This window comes from Poromitra crassiceps, assembly GCF_964638095.1.
Source record: "Poromitra crassiceps genome assembly, chromosome: 4".
NCBI classification, from domain to species: Eukaryota; Metazoa; Chordata; class Actinopteri; order Beryciformes; family Melamphaidae; genus Poromitra; species Poromitra crassiceps.
In genome coordinates, this window is record NC_139626.1 from 49,991,011 (window position 1) to 50,003,799 (window position 12,789).

The window sequence follows — 12,789 nt, forward strand, 5'->3', positions numbered from 1 at the left end:
CAAAGGCTAGAGCAGGCATTGCAAGCAGCAGCTAATAGGCCTACAGCAAGTTGACAAAACACATGACAAAATGTACCAAAGAGATTAACAATATAAATAGAATAGTTATTACTGCAATGTAGCTAAGACAGAGCTACTAAGCTACCACAGCTTCCCAGTTGTCTTAAGCCCAAAAGTTAACACAAAATCACAGTTGGAGCAGGGAGGAAGCATGGAGGGCCAGTGTTAGCACCACTCAGCTAACACCAATCCCCCAGTGCCATCTTTTAAAGCACAGGAGTTATATAGGGGCCTGTCCCTGGAGTGGCCAATCCCCAGCGACGATGTCTCCAGCCAATCTCCACTGGCCAGCCAATCTCCTACTGCAAACACACCAGCAGGGAATAAAGGTGCTCACACAGCAGAGTCCTCTCCTTCTCCACCACACACAAGGAGCAACGATCCACCTAAAGAAATGAGGTCTCACTCCACACAGTTACAGAAAAGCACAAGGAATAAAATACTACAATTACGGCTTAAGGCCGTAACAACACACACACACACACACACACACACACACACACACACACACACACACGCGCGCGCGCGCGCACACACACACACACACACACACACACACACACACACACACACACACACACACACACACACACACACACAGAGAGTAAACCAGGTTCTCTCCAAGTCTCCCATAGGTCTCAGTCAGCCAGCAGGTGTCACTGTTGTGTAGGGATTGATTCTGATGCAGCCGCACGATTGAGAATAAAGCCGGTCACGTTGGGTTTGGATTTGAGCGTGAAGCCACCAGTCTGGCTCATTTCCATGGAATACTATTATCTCCAGTAAGCTGATACTGTAAAGGCAGCTACTGAATAGCCTATAGAACATTGTGTGTGTGTGTGTGTGTGTGTGTGTGTGTGTGTGTGTGTGTGTGTGTGTGTGTGTGTGTTGTGTGTGTGTGTGTGTGTGTGTGTGTGTGTGTGTGTGTGTGTGTGTGTGTGTGTGTGTGTGTGTGTGTGTGGCCATTTGCCAGGTAGGTGCCAGTCCGGGTCTTTGTTAGTACTTGCTGAAGCCGACTGTACTGGCTCTGTGTTAGTACTGGATGAGCTTGACTATGGATCAACTTAATCTGTACTTGTACTGGCTCTGACTGATGATCCAGCATCTCCTTTACTGACAAACCTAAGCGTAGAACCTGTAAATTATAGAACAACGCTATTATTATATTTATCAGTTGCATCTGACCCTGTTCAAACTATCCTCGCCTAGAGTTCCTGTTATACTGTACATGTTCAAATATAAAATATTATTTATATGGCTTGGCTGCAATACTTACTGGTGATCTATCTATCTATCTATCTATCTATTTATCTATCTATCTATGTATCTATCTATCTATCTATCTATCTATCTATCTATCTATCTATCTATCTATCTATCTATCTATCCGTCTATCTATTATCCATCCATCCATCAGGTGTGCAATGATCCAGTCTTATTTTTTCCTGTCTGGTACAAGTTGCTCAATGCTAGTGTCATTTTGCAGCTACCTAGCTTAACCAAAAGCAAACACTGACAGACAGACTAGAGAGATATGCATTAGCCTACAAGCTGCGTTAGCGCATCAACTTAATGCTACGTTGCAGAAGTCACAACAACAAACCATTGACAGTGCAACAGTGGTGACTGAGTGAGTGAACACGAACACGGTTTCGCCTACCTGACCGCTGTTTGTTGCAGTTCACTTTCACGTTTTTTTCTTCTGCTTTTTTTATTCCCAGAGGGATAAATCCGCTTTGTCTTTCATGCAGTCAGTCAGCAAACTTGGCATGTAGTAGCTATTCAAAAACAGCAGTTCAGGCGGTGATCATGCAGTTAATTGTTGACCAGTAAGTATTTTGATTGTGGTTTACCGACGAGAAAATGAATGGGTATTTTTGCAGGAATTAATGCAGCCAGCAGAGGGCACTTGTCACTGTCCCTGCCTAAATAGAGAGCCGCAGTAACGAGTCCGGAAAACATCGATGCTAACAGCCCTGGTTCAACACAGTTTTCGCCTATGGGAGTTTTGAATGGGTTTTTGGCGCGATGCTTCTAATAATCTCTCTGGGCAACGCTGGCTTAATCAAACGCGAACCAGTGTTTAGTAACATCATCTTCACACACGAGGACCACTTTTACGAGTTTTGAAGCTTTTACTTGCCGTTAAAAGGACGGCTAGCTAGCAAACGGCTAAATGAGACTACACTTTTGAGTCGATGGGGATATATACGTCAATAACGTCACCACTTCAAAGGGTGAACACGGAAATTCTCTTTCCCTCACCTGGTTCAGCCCGTTCATCCCGGGGTAATCAGTGCACACATCAACAACAGTCCAGGTTGAGTGCTGACGTGACGTGGAAGCCTATGCGACAGTGTGTAGTTCTGGATTAGCTTAGCTGGAGCATTTTACTTCTAGGGCTCGCATTTACGCTTCAAAACTCATGAAAGTGGTCCTCATGTGTGAAGATTATCCCGCTGAACCTTGGTTCGCGTTTGATTAAACTTGCGTTGCCCAGAGACCTTATTTGAAGCATCACGCCAAAAACCCATTCAAAAATCCCATAGACAGAAACAGTGTTGAACCAGGAAGTTCGGGACTTCCGCATTCAGCCTACAAAAATACGTCATCCCTGCGGCTCTCTATGTTATCCACCCTTTAAACTTAATCTGTTCTTCTCTGTTGATCCCATCTAGATCCTCCTCTGAACTTTTGGATTTAAGTGGGTGGTTGACAGAAGAGTTAGCTTCCTGCCATGGACTTGTTGCTAGTAGTGCTTACTGTAGATGTCATGAAGACATCTCATAGATGAAGAGCAGAAAGGTCTCTCATCCATTTGGTCTCCTGTTTGGTCCTGCAATGGAAAAGGTTTCTTCTATTTTATTCTGATCGCCTTCTCCCCAGTTTTAACAAATGGACTTAACCTAAAATTATTGGTGCATGGCACTAGTCTGACACCTCACGAGTCCGAAAAAGGACGCATTGAACAGACACCTCATTAGTCCGACAGCTCGTTAACCCAACAACGAAAAACTCACTAATCCGACTGCTCCTTAGTCTGAAAATAATGGCTCTGACAGCAGTGCAAGAGTCACTTCTCATTCAGTCTGGACTGAATGTAGCTACAAAACGGCAAATGTCTCTGCTGGTGTTAGGCTGTGAGAGTGTATTTGGACCCAGGAGCAGAGACGACAGAGGCAGGAATCAGATAAATGTATTTTTACATAGATTTGAACAAAATGAACAAATAAACAAAGAACAGCAATTAAGCTTTCAGCTAAATCTAGCCTATACTGGATGTCAGACGGCCGACAACTAACTAACGTTTCCTGGCAGAGTTTACACAGGGAAACAGTCCACTGAAGTCTTTCAGTATATCTCGAACAGGAGCCAGGGCACAGCATCAGCAAGGCAACGATCAGCAACGGGGTCTGCAAGCAGAAGTGGTTATATAGACTGCTAACCAGGTGCAGAAAATCACAGTAAATCAGTAAGGTTATGTCATGGCAATTTCTATAGGCTATTGCCCCCTGCTGCTGGGATGTCCATTCAGCACCATGGATAGTGACGGCCTGGGCCCGTGCGTCCTGGTTAAGCTTCTGGCATACTCTTCGCGCACGCGCTGGAGGCGGGTCTCCGAGGAGGGCGCACGCACTCTGCACGGGCCAAAACAGAACATACTCAGTGCTCAGCTCGCTCCTCCAGGCAGTCTGAATGAAATTGAATGTAACGTTCCCAATTCTATGTATTAAATTCTAAAAAACGACCCTCAACATTTGGGAAGGCTAAGCCACACAACTAGTTTGTTATAATCGAACGTCATGCTTCAAAGGCCACTTTACGACGGTGAGGACTCAATCACAGCAGATGTCCGCTGATAGCCTACCGGAGATCTCACAGGCACAGGCAGCAAAACCCGATGCGCTGATAGAAAAATCTCCATGGACGCGCCGCGCTGCGCTCAGGCCTCGCCCCCCGACACGCCCCGTGCGATGACGTCATAATCGCCATGCGCTTTATGCGCTTGGGTGGGCGCGAAGAGTATGCCAGAAGCTTTAGGCTACTCGCGCTCTGGCCGGTTCAGCACCTCGGACAGCTCCTTCACCACGGCCCGATCCAGGGTCCCTGGGCCGTGCTGCTGAGGGTGTGTCAGCTGGTTTTCTCTCCTTTCTCTCTCACCCCTCCTTCTCTCCTCTCTCTCTCTCTCATGAACATGTTTTTGATCATTCAATAATTCCAGTAGGCTGCATGGCACTGCACTGCTAGGCTATATAATGGCCTGATGACACGGAGGTCTAATTATGATCCGATGTGCTTTATTTATTTAGGCCTATTGTGTCTTTCAGAGCGCTGCCAAATTGTCAAGAATAATAACATTTGTTGCTGCGACCTGTTTTAAACCACATCATGACGGATAGTGCAGCCAATATAGGAGGAGTTTGTGATATATATATATATATATATATATATATATATATATATATATATACTGTATATATATTAGAGATGCACGGATGAGCTTTTATCCCATCCTAATCCATGTGTATGCATGAAATTATTTCATACTATTTATAGATCCGCGCCCACCATGCACCCGACGCTATAAATGCTATAAAACGCTATAAAAGGAGCAAACTTATGGTTTCTGCTGCCGTTGGTGCGATCGCTGCAGTCCAAGACTCCAAATAAACTCCCATGCTGTACTCAAATCAACTCTCAATAACTGTCAAACTAGATGAATGATGAATAGTTTGTTAGAGTTGATTTGAGTTAATGAGTTTTTGAGTTAGTGTGGACCAGTGATGTCACTGGTCCACACTTTAACACTCAATAACTGTCAAATTAAATGACAGACTTCAAAACCGTTTACAGTTTTCTGATATACTACTGATGTTCTAATGATACAAAGCTGGTTGAAAATGGGCAGAGTGTTCCTTTAAGGTAGTGAAACGGATTAAGACTGAGAGCTGAGTCTAGCCCGGAAAGGGCTCTGTCGGAGACCAAACAACACGCAAATATGGAAAATAGAGGCCTACAGCTTTATTTTTTATGAATGTAACAAGGCTAAAATAGCCTACATGGAATGGAATCACAGGTGAATTACGGGGTTCCATTTGTCACCGAGGGACTGTCTATCCCCCTGTCTTAAGGCAAAGAAACTGATTAGGCAAACCACTACAACGCAGATAGATCAACAACAACAAAAATCTCGTAACGGACAAGCCCGTCTTTTATTTATTTATTTTACACACATGAAAGGATGGCACGCAAAGCATGCAATAAATACAGTCCACAGCAACGATTCCACACTAAAGAGGGGCTACCCCAAAACGTCCGGGGTACACACGTCAAACTGGGACAGAGAGATGGCTCCTACCCCCAGGTAAGTTGGGAGTAATAAACCTCCGACTCCTCTCCTTTTACGCATGACATGCAGGGGTAGTGAGGGAATGACGCACGCAACATTTAACATGAATGTGATCTGTTATGTATGTTATGTTTTAAGCTCCTTGCACCCCAATTCCAATGTACTTTCTATGGTGAATAAACTGACTCTGACTCTGACTCTCTGACTCTGAAGACAGTATAAAGTAATGAACTGGACAGCCTCGCTATTTACTGAATCCACAGTAAGTTAGCCTAGGCCTCGTTGGGTATTGATCACTATAAGCAAATTATTCAAACAGCATGTGTATAGGAATGATTCAGGACCAAGCTTTTTGATCAATATAAGCGGGTGATCACCATAACCGTGATCACTATAAGCAGATTCCACTGTATTTGCTTCTTCTATCATAATCTTTCTATAAAATGAGCGTGCTCATTTCTAGTTTGATTTAGTGATAGTGGGGAAAATGCTGTTTGTGGTTCGGGGAGTTGAGAGGAAATATGACTCAGTTCCTCCATTACACAACGTTCACTAATCCAGTGACCTACTTTTTTAACTCTAAGATTAACTTTAATCTAGAGTCTAGATTCTGGACTGAACTGACGTTGTTTTAGCAGTGATACATGATGGCTGTCCTTGCGTAATACAGATCAAGGGGGCAATGTTTTTGGTGAGATATATAAATGTTTATGATGTGCATTTCTTTTCAGTAGAGGTAGAACTTGGATTAGGATGTGACTGATACAAGTCTTTAAAGACCAGTTACTCTTATCGATATTGAGTTGAAGGTGTGCAAAACTTTGTGCCAATATTCACTTTATTTGATTTTCTGACATTATGATAGTGATAAATTGCAGACTAACAGACAATTAGGCTAGTCTACAACAATGTGCTGCATATGTAAAAAGACATGTCATGTTTTTTGCTCATGGTTACTCAAGGGCCAAGGCAGGTCAGCTCAGGAGAATGTGCCTCCATTCAAAACTTAAGGTTATGAACATAACCCCGGTTCTAAGTCAGAGGAACAAACATCTTGGAAAAATCACACCCAGAAGTGGTGCAGGTCTGGAGGTCCGACCCTTTGTCCTCCACCCCCCTCCCTCCTCTCGCAGACACTGTGTGTGTGTGTGTGTGTGTGTGTGTTTCGGGCCGCTCTCTCCATATCGTGCCAAAATCTCACCAACGAGTAAATGAATTATCCATTCATTTCCAGGCGTTTCTTAAACTGTGTGTGTGCAGATAGATAGAGATAGATAGATAGATAGACAGACTACATAGATAGTTATATACCATAATAGATAGAGAGAGAGAGAGAGAGAGAGAGAGAGAGAGAGCGAGAGACAGAGAGACAGACAGACTTGATAGATCCTTTGCAGGAAATTAATTTGTCACATGATGCATCAGCCTATAGGCTCTTTCACACCGGCCTTGAAAGCCGAAAAATGCACGGAAAATAGGATTCGCGCATCCGATGTGAAAGTCGCGAACGCGCTTTGGTGGATAATTGTTTTACGCCTTTTGTCCCGCGACAGTAGGTAGTCACAGCGCCGGGTTACCTGGCAACCCGCCTCCATTTGAAAGGTCGTCGCAGCAAGCCGGAAAAGGTGCGAATGGTCAGCTCATTCATAAAAAAATTACAGGGGAAATCACCTTATGTATCAAGAAAGTGCAGGAGTGAAAGTAAAAAAAGTAGCCTATACAATCATGACTGCAGGGACGCCAGGAGGAATGCTCCGTGCGGTTAGGCTTTATGCTCAAACGATGTTGACATTAGGTAAAATTAACGGATATAATAATAAGCTTCAGAGGGCTATAGCTGTCTGTGGCGAGTTGGTCTGATGATATTCCCCCTCGAAATCAGCTCTGTGCATTCCCTTACAAAAACTACTAACGTTAAGTAGTCATGTGCATTTATAGCCTATACTATTCCCCCGACGAACGTTATGCAGACTGCAGCTGTTTGATATGCGGGCGGTCGTGTATCGTTTCAATTTTAGTAGGACACCATATCGATCTGCCCGCCCACCATGCGAGTGCGGCGGCGGAGCCCGTTTTGGCGAGTCCGCCCACCATGCGAGTGCACCTATCCTCCCAGCTCAGCGGACTAGGAGAAGGAGGGAAGTATTGTTGTTGAATGAATTCGTTCATCATACAGTAGCCAGGCTACACTAACCTAGAAAATATTCATTTGGGCTAGGAGGAGCAGGAAATCCCTCCGCTCGCCTTTCAATCCGGGAGCAGGGGATTTCACATGAAAGTACACCACAGCACGGGAAAGTGGCCGTGCTGCTTGGTTCTGTGTGAAAGCAATTTCTGTGGCGAGGCTGCCAGGCTTTACGGGCTTCCCGAACTACAATTTTGCGTGATCTGTGTTTGAAAGAGCCTTATGACTGAAGGTGCCGAACCACCACCAGGGCATGGAGTGGGTGATCAGGATTGCTCATTCTGAAGTGGAGTTTAGAAAGCATTCTCTAGCAAATAAATAAACAAACAAACAAATAAATAAAATATGTTTGTTAATAGTGGAGCTATACAGCTGAGGACATGTTTGATCATAAAGGGAAACATGGACATGTGTAGGCGAGGCTCAAGATTCAAGATTCAAGATTTTTATTGTCACTCCGTAGTACAAGTATCACGTGTGAAATTCTTGTGCTGTAGGCTCCGTTACAAAATAGTGCAAAAAATAAAAATAAAAGATATATAAATAAAAAACAAGAGGCAACGGGCAATAGAGCAGTAAGACACGCCACAGACAGTGGCGTATTCACTGCCCATAGTGCAAATGGCATGAACATACTTTAAACATAATTAAACATAATAACATTCTGTTAGGTGCAAATAGCGTATACCTAATTAAACATACTATTGAACATTAGTCATACATAATGGGGGCATCAACAGTGTGGTACAGTACAGCTACTACACTATTTGTATATGTTAAAGTGTAACTAAACCCCAAAACACCTTTTTCAGCTTTTAACCAATATATATGACTTTGGGGGTGATGTGTGAAGAATGCTGGTCAAAATTTCCACATTTGTGACCAAACTGTTGCCATTTTACCATTTGTATCATTTTTCAGCAGCATACCTGGCATAAGCGCCCTCTAAGGGTGGAACACTGCTTTTTTTTGCCCTCAAATGAATGGGATATTTGACACGTCGTGACGTCACCATGAACCAAAGACTATGGGATTTCAAGATAGTTACTCCCCTACCCCCCCTGTACCCTTTCGGCTCCTCACAACTCCAAGCCTATTCCCATGATGTCACTTGACCTGTTAATTTATTACAATCGCCTGTTATTTTCCTACCAACTCCTATGTAACACAATACTATCAATAAACGCCACTATAATCATAAAAGGAAGGACATGGCATTGTGTTGCTGTAAAATCATTCCCAACCTTTTATAAATCTCCAAAACAGCAACTTTTCAGGAAGTTTGCTCTTAAAATACTGAACCAAACGTCGTCGAAGTTGGCACATGTCTTAATTATAGTTAGTTTCCCGCTGAATGTGTCATTACTTTATTAATATCTTACCTGGATAAGCTCGAATGATGATGTTTATATTATCAGTCCGAGTTGGAAGCACTGTCTCCAGGCCAGTCAGGCGGGAGAGAGTCGTACTGTATCCTCATGCACGAGCCCCAAGCTCCGGGGGCGCGCGCAGCAGCAGCTGTGCTCCCTCTGGCCGAGAGAGCACAGTCTGACATTTCCGCAAACAAATCTCATCGCAGTTTAGCGCACATGTAAAATATAACGCTATACTACGACGTGACAACGTGACAAAGCTTCTCTAAACACATCGGCTACTATAATATCGTCACTGTGCAATGAAAGCAACACTTTTCAGGAAATGAAGTCAGCAGAGCGACTGGGGACTGGGGACTGGGGGTGGGGGTGGGGGGGGGGGTGAGCAGCACAGCAGCACACTCTGTCTGTGTGTGTGCGCTCCTCAGCGCTGGGCTGAGGAATGTGCACTGAATGGCCAAATTGATATAACTTTCAACCATTTTCAGCAACGCTGTTTCCATACAGGCCACCAGCGTTGGCTAGTTGTTGATATTTATAAAGATATTGCACTTCTCAAATAAATTATTTTCGAGGCGGTGGGCAAACTGTAATGGCGTCGATTTCCGAAAAAAAATCCTGACTTGAACACAGCCAAAGAGTATAGTATAGACAAGAGCATTATGTCATTTCTTGTTTTTTTCCATTGGTATTTTCAAATCACTGTTCTGATACATATCTGGGGGTTTAGTCCCCCTTTAAGGAGGCTGTGTACTTTCATACAGAAATGACCACATCAACATGTCCATTGTTCCTTTATGCTGAGGGTGGGGGTGGGCCCTTCTCCAATATTGACACCAGTGTTTAGCAGCAATCTTCACTAAAACAGTTGTTTTCTAAAGTGTTCATGCTGGTCACTGGTGCACTCCCACACATCGCTGTTCACAACCCCAAGCCCTGTGTGTTCAGGCCTGGGTGGCCTGATAAGAGCTGCACTTCCTGCTGTGGCCACAGGGAGGATCCACAACTGCTATGAAGCTATCTGCATGGCCAATCTTCAGGTAGCGAACGAGATAGCCCACCTGGGCAGTAGGCACTGAGGATATGGGGGGGGAACACAACCCCACCGCGCACAGCGTCCCAGGCGAGAATCGAACTCGGGACCTTCTAGCTGTGAGGCGACAGCGCCACCGTACCCCTACTACTACTTGAGAAGTTTGTTCTCTGCCACATGCTAACTTGACGTTTACAGGAAAGCACCCTGGTCTATTTTAACAGTTTGTGTCTCTGATTGTAATCAGATGATAGCAGCGCTGCACAGCACGTTCCTCTGCAAAACCACATCCTTAATACGAGTGCAGGGTGGGCAGAACATTCTCAGATGGATATCAGTAGAGGTGTGTTTGTCATGTGACTAATAGACTTCTCATGTTATGTACATTAGATCCCTGCTGATGTGTTTGAGCGTCTCTGCAGTCTGGACAGGGAGAGGAGAGGACCAAATATGAGTATCACAGCAGTGACCAGTGGATTTCTTCTCTTCCTTCTGTCTGTCTCAGGTATTGTTCAGTATAATGAGTGGAACAGTGGAATAAGCTTCACTGTCATGTCGGATGTTCATTTTTATTGTCTCCTATGGTTATTTATGGATTGTATTTCTGCTTTGGAAAAGGCCTGACATTCATCACAGTCAGTAAAATATACGAGCTTTTGTCAAACAAGGTCTGAGGTTATTACAAAAAAATATGCTCATTATTTTTTGTTATCAATCACTTTGTGAGAGGTGTTGTTTTCAATGGTGGATTTCTCATGTTATCTTTATGGCATTTCTGCTTTACTGGACGAGAGACTTATGGCCCATTTCCACCGCTGGTATTAGCGCGGCCCTGCGCAGCTCGTCACGCTTTTTTGTCTCATTCCACCGATCAAAAACCTGGACAGCCCGGGTTGAGTCGGGGTTGAGTCGTGCCAGTTTTGGTCCCTGCTTTGTTGAGGTTCCAGCGCTGTGGACCCGGTACCATACGGTGATGTGAAAACACTGCAGATGACTGATTGGTCAGGCAGAGTCGTGTTTACTGTACTGTCAATGCTGGATACCAGTTTAGTGGGGCTTATCTTCTCTTCTGTTATTTCCATCAGTCTTTTGTGTTGCTGCCTTCGGCTCTGGTGAAATAAAATCGATCTCCTTGCTCATCTTTAACATGACGGTGGTTTTCAATTGTTTTGAGAGAGAAAAAGTCCGCTGTCCGCTCTGCTAGGCCGGAGGCGGGGGTTTAGCAAAGCCGCAGTCTTGCCTGTTCGAGTGCCGCCGGGGTAATGGCTTCCCATCTCCCCGTAGCGTAACCCCCATCCCCCGCGCAGCGAATGCATGTAAATTACAACAGATTGATATCCATTCTCCTGGCCGATGGTCTTATTTGCCCATGTATGTCATAGAGGCACCAGTATTTCATAACCAGTTTAAAAGTTCAGTGTATTGATTTAATTTTAACATTATACATTATACCCTACTTGGGCTATGGGCGGAGGCCAGATATGCGGTCGCTATGATGCAGGTGTGGGCGGAGTCGAGTAAACTTGTTGTGGAAGCAGACGTCTATATCAAGTAGAGTTGAGTAAGGCAGGTAAGAGTAGAGCTGTACTATGCTGTTATATGTGGTGGAAATGAGCAAATAGATAAGAGTTGACATGTGACAGTCTTGAACTCTGCTTTCTCATATCAACATGAATATGTTATTATTATGTATCATACTAAACCCTACCAGGTCACTTTATGATGCTGTCACATCAGTGTGTCATCTCCATATATGGTTCATGCTAATGAGCCTTAGAGTGGTTTCACACTTCCTCAGCAGCAATATGTGAACAACGTCTTTGGGTCTTAATATGGTGCTGACATGTTTACTGCACTTGATGAACTAAAGTAACCTTGTGAGGCTCCTGGATTCACGCAAGATCATGAGATCACATTCACATGACAAATCAACAAGTCATTATTCGTGGGGGTGATGTGTTTACTTGTGCTGTACTTGATGAAATGAGACAAATTCCATTTTTGTCTTTTATCAGCTGGAAGATTGAACAAAATGATCTGGCAATTTACCTTTTTTTTTTTAATTATTCTGTTCATATTTCAGACAGGCTCAGCCAGAGCAATTTGAGTGGATTTGACTTGAGTCTTGAGTGGACTTTCTGGATCTGAAACATTAGCAGCAACTAATAATAACTAATAGTAGGCTAATGAGTGTAACGTCCAAAAGCCACATTTCTTAGTGGTAACAAAATATTCTTGTCACTACAATGATAATATTAGTTAAGCCTGTCAGCATCGATTCAGTTTTATTTAATTGTCTTTGTCTCACTGAGTTACAGTGGAGCAGATATGATGTGAGTGTCAAAGTGGTTATGGGAAATGTAGTCCAGGTCTCTAGGAGCTTCACATACTGCAGCACCTCCACACTGCAGACTGTGATTGTGGTTTGTGATGTGCTCTGTGTTACAGTGGTACAGCCTCAGGATGACTGGGGAATGACTTACACTCCTACTGAGATCTGTGCCATCAAAGGATCGACAGTGGACATACTCTGCTCCTACACATACCCAGCCTATGACCTTACTGTCACAGTTAAGAAGACATTGTGGTTTAAAGAGGAGGGTGGTGAACCTGTGGATGTGACAACAGACCCAGAGTATGCCGGCCGTGTGGAGTATGGTGGTGATGAGAAGAACTGCAGCCTGAGAATCACAGACCTGAGAGAGAGCGACTCCGCTGTGTACAAGTTCAACTTCACAACAGACCATCCAGTTGGGAACTATACTGCTTCACCTGGAGTTAATCTGAC